Here is a 15,598-nt window from a genome sequence, read left to right on the forward strand (position 1 = left end):
TTGAAGCAGACTCCCTACTGAGCACAAAGCTCAGTCTCAGGACCTGTGAGATCATGACCTGAGCCAAAACTAAGAGTTAGACTCTGAAGTGACTGAGCCACCCAGGTGCCTCTAAATTATCTTTATTTTTTAACTAGAGGCTCGTATGTTTTCTTGTTATGAAATGTATCATCAGCAAATAAAAACAGTTTCAGCCCTTCTTTGCCAAAGTCTGTACAAATCATTTTTCTTTTCTCAATGAATTTGCTAGTATCTTCAGAATAAATATGAATGATAAAGTCTACATCAAGAGCTTCTTTGTAGTTTTTATTGTTATTTAAATGGCTTAATGTTTTGCCAATTAGAATACTATTTGCTATAGATTGTGCAGGATAGCTTCTATTAAAATTATTTGTTTCATATTATTCTCACTTTATTTAGGAATAGCTGTTAATTTTATCAAATACTTTTTTAGCTAATATAGCCATAAGATAAGATGTATATATATCATATGTAAAATACATATATACAGAAGGTATATAAGGTAACATATAAAACATGTTGACATTATAAATGGATTAGGGAGAGTTCCAGATTTTTCTGGGGTTTTAAATGGCTTAATATTGCAATTCCCTATTCCTTAAAAGTTAGTAGAACCACCTGGTCCTCTTTCCACTTCCAATGGTAGATTAAGCAATCTTCTAATCTTGTCAGCATTAATTTGTTCATTCAAGATTTTCAATTCTTTGTTAGCTTGTATCTTGGTAGCAAGCAATTAACTTCATGATTTTCAAAATTTCCCCATAGATTTATATGTTGTACTGTCTTAAAATCCTTTTAATAACTTCAGATTCTTTGGCTATTTACCTTTCCTCATTCTTGCTTTTCCTCCAGATTTCTAAGAGGTTCATCTACTTTGTTGGCTTCCTCAAAAAACAAGCTATTGGATGAACTTAATCTTTATTCTTGATTTTCTTTGTTTTTTATTTCATTAATTTCTACTTTTAACTTTATTAACTTCTTCCTTCTAGTTTTCTTTGGATTGGCCTGCATGTGTGTTTCTAATGTAAGTGAGTTTCTTTGCTGGGCTTTGATACAAAGTATCAAATACAAAGTATTTTTTTCTTTCTTGTTTACTAGATCATTTATGATTTTGAAATTTTCCTTTTTTATGTACAGACTACTTAGGAAAGTGATTATTAATTTTCAAGTAGTTACTATTTCAATAACATTTATTTCTAACTTTGATATTAATATGATCAGAGAAATTATCTAATAAAACTCTTCATAAAATACATTCTTATAGCCATACATGATCAATTTTTGGTCAGCCAGTAGAAAAATGGAAAAAAACCGTAATGTCTAGAGATTTAGAGATCTTATAAAATTATTAAGCCAAGTTTTTAAAATAATTTAAATTTTCTTGCTTATATTTGTGTACTAGTCATGTCTAAGTATCAAAAACTGTAACAAAATTCTCTCAATATAATTGTTTTATAAATTTATCCTTTTATTCCTAAATGTATTGATTTTTATCTTTACCTGCTATTTTTTCTGTATTCTAGGTTTATTATTATGTTTTTCATAAACCACATCCTTCATTATGATATTATGTCCATCTCTATCCCTATTTATTGCCTTTATAGACAAGTTATACCCTTTCTCATATTAATACAGGCATTACTGATTTACTTTTGCTTATGTGTCTATCATCTCTTTGGTCATCCCCTTATCACTTAATTTTTTTTCTTAGAAATATCATATGTGAGTTTTGCTTTTTGAGTCAATCTGTCTTTTAATTGGTAAATTCAATTCATTTATATATAGCATAATGAGTAATACATATGCATTCTAGTCCATCCATTATACTTTATTTCCTATTGTTCTTTATTATGTTCTTGTTTTCCTTCTCCTTAATTTTGTTGATTTATCTAATTGCTGCTTATTTCCTTTGTCCTTTTTAAATGCTATTTAATTAGGTTATTATACATTTATTGGTTCTCTCCCTTTCTTTTTCCTAGCATCATAGGCAGAAGCATATTTTTTGTATTATTATCTGAAAGAAAAAAAATGCCAATTTCCCACACTAACAAACTCTTTTTTTTTTATTAAGATTTTATTTATTTATTTGCCAGAGAGAGACACAGCGAGAGAGGGAACACAAACAGGGGGAGTGGGAGAGGGAGAAGCAGGCTTCCCGCAGAGCGGGGAACCTGATGCGGGGCTCGATCTCAGGACCCTGGGATCATGACCTGAGCTGAAGGCAGACGCTTAATGACTGAGCCACCCAGGCGCCCCCACTAACAAACTCTTTTTTCAGAACTTCCTACTTGCTACACCTCAATAAGAAGAAACTCTTAGAATACTTTTTTACTTTACCTTTTTTTATCACTATTCTTTCTGGAATAGTATTACAGTATTCTTTGCAGCATGTCCCCTCCATTTCAAGGATGCTTATTTGGACTTATATTACGCATTCTCAATACATAACATTCAGTTGTAACTATATACATGCGTATACCATTCATCATCTACCATGTGTTTCTCTTGCTCATTCCTTCACCCATGATGATAAGACTGTTTTGACTCATTTGTTGTTTAATTAGTTAATCCCTCTGTACTTTGCTTCACATGATCTCATGATTTATATGTATGTATGATCCATACACTAAATATTTTTATATTCTCCAATATCTTTCTTTTGTCTGGCAGATAAATGTAACCTTGGCTTTGGTTGAGCTCTAATTCTTTTCTCAGTTGTCTTAACAGCCAGGGCTGCAGATGAGGAACTGTTCTGATTTATTTTTATTCTTTTTTACTATGAAACTTTTAACACCACTTAACCCTAAGTGGGTAACATTTATCATTGAAAATGTAGATATTTGTCCTTCCTCCACTGAATGAAATTTTCTTCTATTAATTTTTAAATTATTGTCCCTCCTACAACTGTTTCCATTTCTATTCATGGAGCCCTATTTACATTTTATGTTTATTACTTACTATTGTTTTATTTTATACTCTTTATTTTACTGTTTATTATTTTATTCAGATTTTTTAAAATAATCTTTATGCCCAATGGGGGGCTTGAACTCATGACCCTGAGATCAAGAGTCACATGCTCTAAATGACTGAGCCAGTCAGGCTCCCCTATTCCATTTGGGTTTTTTGCTCATAAGTTTTCTCTGTGCTTTGGACTACTACTGTCACTATATTGGATCTCAGCTTTAATCATCTACAGGTTAATTTGCTTCAAAAATACTGCTTTAAAAAAAGTTCTTGAGAGCCCTTTTTTCTGCTGTACCTGAATTTTATTAAAGCTGTTTTTGTTTTTGTTTTGTGGTTGGGGAGCAAGGGTTGGGGGGAAGATGTTGCTCAAATTGTTTTCTGTTACGTCCAGCAGTGCAGTTTCTCTGAATGCCTATTTTGTAATCTCATGCATAGGAGGCCTCACTCCACTGTTCAGCTTCTCCCCAATGTCTTCTGAGTAGACTGGCATGCTTTGGGATCTGTTTTAGTCTTAGCTCAAGCCTTGGGCTGGCTCTGTCTTTCAGAAGTCTCCCATGGCCCAATCAATACTCAGGCAGTCATCTCGTAGCCATCTCCACATACTCTGAAGGAGCAGATGGATTAATTTTCAGAGTAGAAGGAACATGGAAATTGCTCATATGAGGATGCCATCTTTACTTTTTTAATCTCTTTTCAGATTAGTTTTATTTTATTAGGTTAACTAACTATTTATTGTTTTGTTTTTTCAAATAACTTGAATGTGTTTATTATTTGTATTCTTTGTTTCTGATTCCTCCTTTTATCTTTATTACTTCTCTCTCTCTGCTGTCCTTTTGTTGTTGTCTTTTTTTTTTTTTTAAGATTTTATTTATTTTTTGACAGAGAGAGACACAGCGAGAGAAGGAACACAAGCAGGGGGAGCGGGAGAGGGAGAAGCAGGCTTCCCGCTGAGCAGGGAGCCCGATGTGGGGCTCGATCCCAGGACCCTGGGATCATGACCTGAGCCTAAGGCAGACACTTAACTACTGAGCCACCCAGGCACCCCATGTAGGTATATTCTTATATAACCGGCCACAACAGCAGAGCCTACAGGAGCACACTGAGACCAGATGCAAATCATCAGTTCCAATGTTATCAGTAAATCATGCTGACAAACTGATACAATTCCTCTCAAACCCATGGTTACAAAGCAGTACAAATCCATATGTTTCATGCCTCAACCTGGGGTCAGGACAGCAGAGGTGTGATTCTTATTTCAGTAGAAAAACTCAGGATAATTCTAAGCTGTTGGAATTAACTCTCCCAGCATAGTCCACCCTACTGGCCTGTGATCAAGGCCTTTTTATGACAAAACAACCACTCTTAGTTTGATAGTAATATGTACCTTATATCATCACATATCAAACATCTTATGAACAATCATAATGTACATACAGATTCCAAGCATTTGTAATAATCAGTGGAGGGTTGGTATGGATATAAACAGGCAGCTGAACCATCCAATGATGCCAGCACAGACTTTGTCAATATTTTACTAACTTTACGGAGTCTTTTTGCCTTCCTGATCTACAGCTATCTGTATTTCATAGTATATATCTATTGAAGATTAAAAAATATAATCATCAATCTATTACTAATCAAGCCTTAATCCTCTTCAAGCCAATTCACTTCCATAGGAAAATTGTTCTGTAGTCTTTAATTCAATCTCCCAATATATTTGATCATCAATAATATTATCAGAAGTTTGTTAGCTTCTATAATATTAATTTTATCTATGATTCCTGTATTATACTATAGAGCAGTATCATGTAGTACTGTAAATGCTTGGCTGCCATAAAAACCAGACATATTCCTGTTGGAATAAGATGTCCTCAAGACCCCATATTCATGCTAGGAGTTCTTTTACATCAATATGTCTTTCCTCACCAAATCCACCTAGCTGATTACTTTTAGCACAACTCCTAATTCTCTTGAAGCTCTCTTATTTTGAGTAGGACAGTATTGTTTGATCCACCAGATATGCTGTTGCCAATGAATATTAACTGCTTAGTACAAATGGAAAGCAAATTCTTTCAGAGCAAATCTGCTGTCAACAAATTCTCTTAGTTTTCCTTCATCTGAGAATGACTTTATTTTACCTTCATTTCAGAAGTTTATTTCAGTAAATTCTGAGGTGACAGTTTTTTGGTTCTGGTTTTGGAGTTTTTAAAGCATTTGAACTATATCATTCAACTTTTTTTTTTTTGACCTTCATGGTTTCTGATGAGAAATATGCTGTCAATCAAGTCTTGGTTTCCCTATAGGTAAAGCATATTTTTCCCCTGGCTGCTTTCAAGTTGTTTTGTCATTTCAGATGTTTGTTTCTTGGAATAGACTTCATTGTATTTAGCCTGTTTGGGATTCACTGAGTTTTACCACATTTGGGAAGTTTTCAGCTATTATTTCTTCAAATATTTTTCAGCACCATACTCTTCCTGCTTTCCCTCTTGAGATACTGAGGACATGAACACTTGACCTTTGGGTATTGTTCCACAGCTCCCTGAGCCTCTGTTCAGTTTTTTCCAGTATTTTTCTCTCCATTATATTGGCAATTTCTATTGCTCTATCTTCAAGCTGACTGACTCTCTCCCCTGTCATCTCTGCTATTGAGCCTATCCAGTAAATTTTTTGTTTCAATTATTGTGCTTTTTTCTAAAATTCTAAAATTTCCATCTAGGCTCCTTTAACTCTTACATTTCTTCACTGAGACTAATTTTCTATTAGTTTCAAGAGCTCTCATGATTTAGCATTTTTAAATAACTGCTATAAAGTCTTTGTCACATAATTCCACATCTGTGTCATCTTGGCATTGGAGTCTCTTTCCCACGCAAGTTGAGATTTCCCTGGCTCTTTGTATGTTACATAACTTTGGATTACATCCTGGACATTTTGAACATTACGTTATGAGAATCCAGGTCTTATTTAAATCCTATGGAGAATGTTGAAATTTTGTTTTAGCAGACAACTGACCCAATTAAGTTCCAATCTACATTCTGTGGTAAGTCCAGTGTCAGTTCAATTTTCAAAACCTTCGTTGTGCTATTAGTATTTCTCCCTCATGTGCACTACCCAATGGTCAGCATGGGGTAAGGGGGAGCCCAGTCCATGGTCTGTTTGTTTAGTTCTTAAAATCTTTGGTATGCTCAGGATCAGATCTATGCATGCATACCTCAGGAGTGAGCTCAGGAGTGTATATACAACTTTTGGGGATCACTTTCTCAAATTCCTTCCTCTCCATGATCTCCTGAGTACTTTTCAGTTCCCAGGGCTCCCCTTTATGTTCTTCCAAACAGAAAGTTACATTGTTGATTCTTTTTACCTGGCTCAGATGCACACTGCAACAACCATACCTATGTCCCCAGGGCCAGTTGTTTAAGATTTGTCAAAAAAACCACAAGTTACACAACAGGAAAAGAATGTTGGTACTGAGTTGTAACACTAAAGCTATTAAAGTACACCACAATAGGTTTCATTCTCCAGTTAAGGAGGATGAAAGGAGAAAAAAAAGGTAAACTAGCTGCCAAATTTTGATCTTCCCCAATCTGTCAGCTGTAATTTACTTTTCTTTTTTTTAAAGATTTTATTTATTTATTTGAGAGAGAGAGAATGAGCAGAGTGAGAGGGAGAAGCAGGGAGCCCAACATGGGGCTTGATCATAGGACCCTAAGATCAGGACCTGAGATGAAGGCGGATGCTTAACAGACTGAGCCACCCAGGTGCCCCTTTTATAATTTAGTTTTTCAAAGTACAGGTGGTCCTCGACTTATAAAGTTTCAACTTAATGATTTTTTGGCTTTATAGTGGTGCAAAAGTGATAAACATCAGTAGTAACCATACTTAAAAAAGTAAAACATACTTTGATGGGAGATGGCATAAGGAATGATTGAGACTGCTGTGTTATAAAGATGAGGGGAAAATGCACCAAGACAAAGCATGTCACCAAGAGGAAGAATCTGGGGCAAACAGGTATTGTATACAATACAGTCTTTCATAGTACAGTATTACTCATTCCTTTAATAAATGAAACAGAATTCTGCATTAACATAATTTGCATTCTGCTGCTATTATTTGATGACCAAAAATCGATATGATGGAAAAAACTGCATTTGAACCAGTGGAATTTCTTTTTCTACTGAATCATTCTTTATTTAAAAATCACATATGAGGTAATTTGCACTTAAAGTATACATTTTATCAGGATAGACTAGACTACAAATTTACCTGATTTATAGTTCTTAAATACTAAATTATATGGCCTCCAATAATGTTTTGAAATTGTCAATAATTTTTTCAAGTAAAATTGTGAATGAATGTAATATTCAAATTGCTATTGGCACAGAGAACAATAATGTTTTGCCTGATGGTGGCCAGAGGGGAGGGCAGGTAAGGGCTTGGGCACAATGGGTGAAAGGAAGAGGGAGATACAGGCTTCCAGTTATGCAATGAGTAAGTCGCAGGAATAAAAGACGCAGTGTAAGAAATACAGTCAGCGATATTGTAATAGCAGTGTAACAGGACAGGTGGTAGCTACACCTGTGGTGAACACAGCATAATGCATAAACTCGTCAAATCACTGTTTTACACCCAAAACTAATGTAACATTGTGTATCAACTGTATTCAAATTAAAAACATTTCAAAAACAAAAAATCAACTGTATTTGAAATAAAAACATTTTAAAAAGAAAAAAATTTAAAAACAAATTGCTATTGGCTTATGATAGTCAACAGATATATCACTTCCAAATTAAACCATGATGACTATTCTTAGAATGATAATAGAGCAGAAGATGTGAACTTCAGGGTTTTTTAACAAGTCCTTTGATAAACTTAGCAGCTGAACATAAAAATAATAAGCAACATTTTTTTTTTTTTACAAACATTTTCTTTAATGAAGATAGTTGTTTTTTCAAATGTGTGACAGGAATTTTAAGGAGAGTGTCATATACTACAATCAATGAAATTGCACTGTGTAGAAAGCATCTTTCAACTAACGCCTTCTTTGATGAAGATAGAAGCATTTTCAAATGCATGTGTGGAAGCAAAAGGAAAGTGCCATCTATGTAAGTCAAGGAGACAAAGTTTTTTAGAATCTGCTTCTTGATTAACATCTTCTTTCATGAAGATAGATGTGTTTTCATATGTATGGCTGTCATTGTAAGGAAAGTGTCATATTCTAACTAATCTCAATGACACAACACTGTGTAGAAAGCATCTTTCAACTGACATCTTCTTTGCTAAAGATAGAAGTGTTTTTATTTATTTATTTATTTTTATAAGTTTATTTTATTTAAATTCAGTTAATTAACATATAGTGTATTAATAGTTTCAGAGGTAGAGTTCAGTGATTCATCAGTTGCATGTAACACCCAGTGCTCATTACATCAAGTGCCCTCCTTAATGCCCATCACCCAGTTACCTCAACCCCCACCCACCTCCCTTCCAGCAACCCTGTTTGTGAAGTGTCTCTTATGGTTTGTCTCCCTCTCTGATTTCATCTCGTTTTATTTTTCCCTCCCTTCACCTATGATCCTGTTTTGTTTCTTAAATTCCACATATGAGTGAAATCATGATATTTGTCTTTCTCCAATTGACTTATTTCGCTTAGCATAATAGCCTCTAGTTCCACCCATGTTGTTACAAATGGTAAGACTTCATTTTTTTTGATGGCTGAGTAATACTCCATTGTATATATATATATATATACCCCATCTTCTTTATCAATTCATCTGTCGATGCACATCTGGGCTCTTTCCATAGTTTGACTATTATGGACATTGCTGCTAATAAACATTGTTGGTTCAGGTGCCCCTTTGGATCACTGTGTTTGTATCCTTTGGGTAAATACCTAGTAGTGCAATTAATAAGCAGCATCTTACTGACACATGGCTATCAACATAAATGTGTTTTGTGTCAAAATTATAAATGCCTAAAGAAATTTCAAAAGGTAAATCAAAGTAATAGATCTTTTACAAGGCTAACATCAGCAATTTAATACAGGGATCAGCAAATATGTTTTTGTAAAGAGCCAGAAAGTGAGTATTTTGGCTTTGTGAGCAATATGGTCTCTGTTGGAACTACTCAAATCCACCATTGTAGCATGAAAGTGGCCATAGACAATATTTAAATAAATGAGCATGGCTGTATTCCAATAAAGCTTTATTAACAAAAACAGGCAGCAGGCCAGATTTAGCCCATGGGCTATTGTTTGCTGACCCCTGATTTAATAAATAAGTCATAAATTGGTTTATTTAACCCCCGCCCCCGTGCTCAGAAAGAGCACTATAATGATAAAACCCTTCTTAGCTTGTGCCAGTAGGTTTATTATTGTTATGATAACAGTGTGACTGGAAACTATGCTGCATTAAATGCAAGCTATTTTAAATGATGCATACTGTATAATAATTGCTAAACTATCAATAATATCCCCATCAAGCTTAGTAAAAGAATTGGTCATCCTAATTCCATGCAGTCATTAATGCCTTATCCAATAAATTAACCCATAATTCTGATACATAGCAAGTATTTAAGGTATTATAGTTATAAAATGATTTTTAAGAATCATATCAAATATTTCTCTCTCACTTTCTCTCTTTGGATATATACACATATACATCCATAATTACGTATGGATAAAGGATATTCAAAACAATCCAGTCACATTTACTTCTGTTAATTTCTCTAAGTTAATTAATTAGTTCAGCTAAAACTGAAATTTGAATGATCACAGATGTTAATAACGTGAAGAGGAAACAGTTCTTCTATTTAGAACAAATGCCAACAACATTTTTTCTACTAATGAGATTCTAGAAAAATTAAAGTGATGACAGAAAAGAGAAATCAATCAATCCTACAATCATTAAAAATCATGTTTTGGAAGAACCTTTACCTATTTGGGAAAAGGGTTGTGATATGAAAATACACAAGGAATCTGTAACTGTAACATTTTTTAATGATCTTACTGAATCAGGAACAATTTAAAAATTGAGGAGATAATGGCTTCTCACTATTCACACCCAAAAAAATCTCAAGAACTAAGGGGACCTGAAAAAAACAAAACAAAACTAAGAGGACCTAGCCAGTGCCTCAGTGGAAATGGCTTGGCTTGCCAGCCTACTCCCCCTTTGTATTTTACTACCTGCTAGTCCACTGATCTGACCTACATGGGTCTGGAAGAAATACACAATGACTAAAGAGTTAGAATAAAAGGTTTCTATTCTCCTAGGAAAAGACTGACTGTCCTTCGGCCATAGAAACAAGGAACCGTTGACCCAAGTGATCAATGCACATGTGCATATGCCTTAATGCTTCCTTCAGAGAGATTGTGTTCTACAACTACAGCTCTCTCTGAATTAGCAAGCGATAAAATCAACTTTGTGTTTAACATCCTCAGTGGTGGCTTCTTCTTTCAATAGATAGTTTCTGTTAAATTAGAAGAAAGGGGTAGGGGAGAAAAAGACAGAAAAAAATAAAATAAAAGTAGTGAGAAGTCTTAAGGAAACTACCTTACAGGTAAAAAGGACTTTCTGGAACCAAAATCATATTTTTAATTTTAAAAGAAAACAAATTAAGTAGGAAGAAGAATGAATACAGGTAAACTAAAATACTGATGTGAGCAGATGTAATATGGAGAAACTAAATGGACAAAGAAACTGGTAAGAGTCTTGAAGCCCAGATACTCTAGATCTTATGATTATTCTGTTCTGGGAGGAGTAAAATAAATGGAAGAAAAAAAACAATAATTAAAATAATGAAAGAAGATTCTGGTTAGACATAGGAGAATGAACACAGGTCTACTGCCTCCAAAATTCACAGAGATAGTAAAGGATTTTTTTTTTTTACATCAACCTATAAAGACTAGGAGAACAAGAGAAGCAACAGCAGATAAAAATTCAACAAGATTTTGAAAGCCGAATATCAGATGGATGAAAATAAAAGATAAGAGAAAAATAATTAAAGCTAAGCATCTGGGCATACCTGTCTGGCTCAGTCAGTGAAGCATGCAGTTCTTGATCTTGGGGTTGTGAATTCAAGCCCCACATTGAGTGTAGAGATTGCTTAAAAATAAAATCTTTCAAAACAAACAAACTAAGCATCTGGGAGGAAAGCAACCACAAAGCAATCTGATTCATATTTGAGTTTAACAATAAACATGTATTTATATTTTAAATTTGTTTCAATATTTAAAAAGCATACAACTATATTTCTTTAGGTATCAGATTATAAATGCTAAAAAAATGCTCATATCATCAGGGGTTATGCTTGTACAACATCATAGGAACTACTCCATTTTATGTATCTTAAATTCAGTATTTTATGTTAATAAGCAATTAAAGATACTGTGTTATTCCTTAGCATGAAGAGTTAGGAGACAGAACTCTAACATAACCAACCCCAAACAGAAGTTGATCTCATTTTCTCAGTTTCCATTCTTAATTTGCACACATTCATGTACTGTACACATCTTGTGAATTATGATAGATACATATGAGCTCATTAGATATAATATTTTATAAATATATATATGTATGTATGCACATATATAAAAAGAATTGGTTAAAATGATCTTAAAACGCATTTGAAAGTATCTGAGAATACCTAAAAGTATGCCTGAACAGTATCCTAGAAAAATATAAAAAATATATATATTTAGGATAGAAGGGACTTGTTTTTTATCAATAAATTAATTGCAATGTGTCAAAGAAAACAATGAGCCAGCCAGGCACCCCAGATGCTTAGTTTTAATTATTTTTTTCTCTTATCGTTTATTTTCATCCATCTGATATTCATCTTTCAAAATCTTGTTGAATTCTTAGCTGCTGTTGACTCTCTTGTTCTCCTACTCTTTATACATTGATGTAAAAAAATCCTTTACTGTCTCCGTAGTGGGGATTTTGGAGGTCTTTTTTTTTTCCACAAAGAATTCTGAATTTGTCCTTATATTAGTCATCAAATGTTTGATTATTTGTTCAAAATTTATCTTCCAAGGACAATGTTCATATTGTATACTGAAGTACTCCAGCAGTTCACATTCTTAGAATGGGGCTTTATGTTTATATAGAACCTGCCTGTAACACACACAGAAAAAGAGAACAGAGGGGATGGTCCCTCTGACGGAGACCATTAAAAATATTGTGGGGCTGACTAGTGTTGACACATTTCTTTCCACTTTTCTGCCTTTTACAATTAATGTCTTAATGATCTGGTTAGTCTTTTGAAACACACACACACTTAACACTCCTACCAATATGAGATGTAATTTGCATTGTTTCCGAATCTTAAATCAGAAGTAGCTTAAATATACAATATACAACTTATATATAATAACTTCATTATATATTAAGGATTATATATAATAAACCTGACTAGTTAACTCTTACTGGAAAGACAACATAGCAAGCATTCTACAGCTAAAGTGATCATCTTTAGTGAATACTCACCAAATTTCAAGTGATTTTAATATAATTGCCATACAACTTTCCTTGGAGTACATTTTGCAAATAGTTTTATGCGTTCACTTAAAAGTTGCAGTGCCTGATCTAAGTAGCTGGTGCTTTTTGTGGGTGCCTGGTATTACTGCCTTAATTCTTTAGGCTCAAATCTCAAGTTACAGTAACCATAATTTAGTTAAGAAAAAGAACTTTGGGCCATTAATGATTCATTTGTCCCTGAATGAGATTGGTAGCCACTTTTTGAAGACTGTCTTGGTCTGCTCATAGGTACTCCTCTGGCTCACCGCAAAGCAAGGATGGCATGGTCTTCGTCTTAAGCATATATTCTTTTTTTTTTTTTAAGATTTTATTTATTTATTAGAGAGAGAGCACATGAGAGTGGGGAGGGTCAGAGGGAGAAGCAGACTCCCCGCCAAGCAGGGAGCCCGATGCGGGACTCAATCCCGGGACTCCAGGATCATGACCTGAGCCGAAGGCAGTCGCGCAACCAACTGAGCTACCCAGGCGCCCAAGCATATATTCTTCTTAGAGTCTACAATGTGTTTATTGTACGCTCTTCTATGTACCTGCTAGCCCTCTGGACTTATCACAATATATGTCTCACTGTATATTACAATTGCCTATCATTTTTCTATTTTCCCCAGTCGTTAATAAATTTCTGTGAAGACAAAGTCCATTTCCATCTTCTTTACAATTGCATTTTAATTTTCTGGAACAGGAAAGTGACATAGTACAGGTGGTTGGTAACATCAGTTGAATAGATCTAGTGAATAAGATGATTATGTGAAAAGCTGTGCAAAATGCAATGTGACAGAACTTCATTCATCAAGTCAAATGGCCAATTAAAATACATTTATTCAATAACTTACATGTCATGTCAGGAGAATACAAAAATAGTAGCAGATAAAATGCATAGTCTCAATGATTTTATGTGCATGCTATATTAAAAAATGAATATATTAATTAAATTGTGGCTTTTTGCATGGTCTACTGTCAGATTTTAGGCATATAATCAAATATTCGGATGATAGGTATTTTATTTTATTTTTAAGATTTTATTTATTTATTTGACAGAGAGAGACAGCGAGAGAGGGAACACAAGCAGGGGGAGTGGGAGAGGGAGAAGCAGGCTTCCCGCGGAGCAGGGAGCCTGATGCGGGGACCCTGGGATCATGACCTGAGCTGAAGGCAGACGCTTAACCGACTGAGCCACCCAGGTGCCCCTGATGATAGATATTTTAAAAGCAAGCAAAAACTTAAAGCATCTCAGTCTTACTCCCTTTGTTTTAATAAAAGAAATCATCTGTTTTTACTAGATGTTGGAATGGTATCACATCATGCCAAGAATTTGTTCTTAAAGTTGACAAAAAGGAGCAAGTTTAAAGTTATAGCCTATAGATCACAACATTTATGATGAAAAATATCCTAATTTCAGACAGAGACCTATGACCACTTTTATAAAAATAGGCATTCTGAAACTTCCTCCTCCAGAGAGTTTAGACAATTAAATAAATCACTATGTAGTTTTTCAGAAATTTATTATTATAAGAATGTTTTTAAAATGTGGTGAAGTAACCTAGTAAATATAGCTATTTAAAACCAGAAATCGTGTTTATCTTCTTAATCCTTTGAGTCAGGAAAAGTATCTTTTTAGCAATGGTTACATTTTCAGATGAGCCAGATGGGAAATCTTGGTGCAGTTAGAATATGTATTAACAATTCTGCTACATTCTACATGAATGAACCTTGAAAACATTATGCTAATGAAATAAGCCAAACACAAAAGGATAAATATATCATTTCATTTATATGAGGTACCCAGAATAGTCAAATTCATAGACAGAAAGTAAAATAAAAAATACCAGGAGGGGCGCCTGGGTGGCTCAGTCGGTTAAGTGTCTGACTCTTGATTTCAGCTCAGGTCATGATCTCTGGGTCCTGGGATGCAGCCCTGTATCAGGTTCTGCGCTGAGCCTGGAGCCTACTTAAGATTCTCTCTCTCCCTCTCCCTCCACCTCTCTCTCTGTCCCTTCCACTTGCCCTCTCCTTCTCTAAAAAAAAAAAAAAAAAAAAGAATACCAGGGGCTGATGAGATAGGGTAATGGGGAGTTACTGTTTAAGGGATACAGAGTTTCAGTTTGGGATGATTTGAAAGTTCTGGAGAGGGATAGTGGGGATAATTGCACAACAATATGAATGTACTTAATACCATTGAATTGTACACTTAAAAATGATAAATTTTATGTTATTTTACCACAATAAAATAATAATAAATTTTTAAAAATCTATTAACATATATTAAGAAATGAAAACTACTCCGTTTATAACTGTTCTGTTCACAGCCAATGTCAGAATCAGAATTTTCTGTTGGGATCATTAGAATGGGCAAGGGGAGCCACATGAAATCATTCTGGCTTATTAGTGGAAGTCACTGGTACCACAATTTATTGATTTGTTATTTGGTTGATTGGTTCTCCTAAATATTTGAATCATCTGTCAGACCTATCTTTTTTGTACCAGACACACAGCCCACTGGTTGATGCATTCTTTCAAAACCTTTAAGGATAGATACTAGAAATAAATAATAAAGGTAAGGCAGGGAGGAAAAGAGCAACTAAATAATTATTCCTTGAATAAGTCAAGGAATCACAGGGCAGAAGTTAATATGTTCCAAGGGCACAGGATGTCCAATCACACACATCAGAGAGAGAATACAGAGAGTTTTGAGCTAGTTGGTCTGGAACTGACTAGATGCACAGTAGAATGAGGATGATAATCAATTTTTCAACTCATTCAATACCAAAAAATATCAACTAATTTAGTCATGGTATAAGCCTCTTACTTTTCTACTTAGTCTGCTCTCTGAAAATTTTCTCTTTTCCTGCTTTGTGTTTTCCTGAGGCCAGAGACTCATTTAGCTGATCTTCAAAGTTAGAATCACTAAGAGAGGTCTGTCATGTGTTCATTAGTCCTGTCCCTTTGCTTGAATCAGATAAAGTTCTCCAAAGCATCATAGGTCCTTATTATTTCTTTCTAACTTGAGAACATTTTAAAATATTAATGTAGGATATATAGTTGAGCTATTTTTTCAATTTCTAAAAAAATAAAAACATAGTACCCTTGAC

The sequence above is a fragment of the Mirounga leonina genome, unplaced genomic scaffold (assembly GCF_011800145.1).
Source record: "Mirounga leonina isolate KUSES-001 unplaced genomic scaffold, KU_Mleo_1.0 Mir_151, whole genome shotgun sequence".
NCBI classification, from domain to species: Eukaryota; Metazoa; Chordata; class Mammalia; order Carnivora; family Phocidae; genus Mirounga; species Mirounga leonina.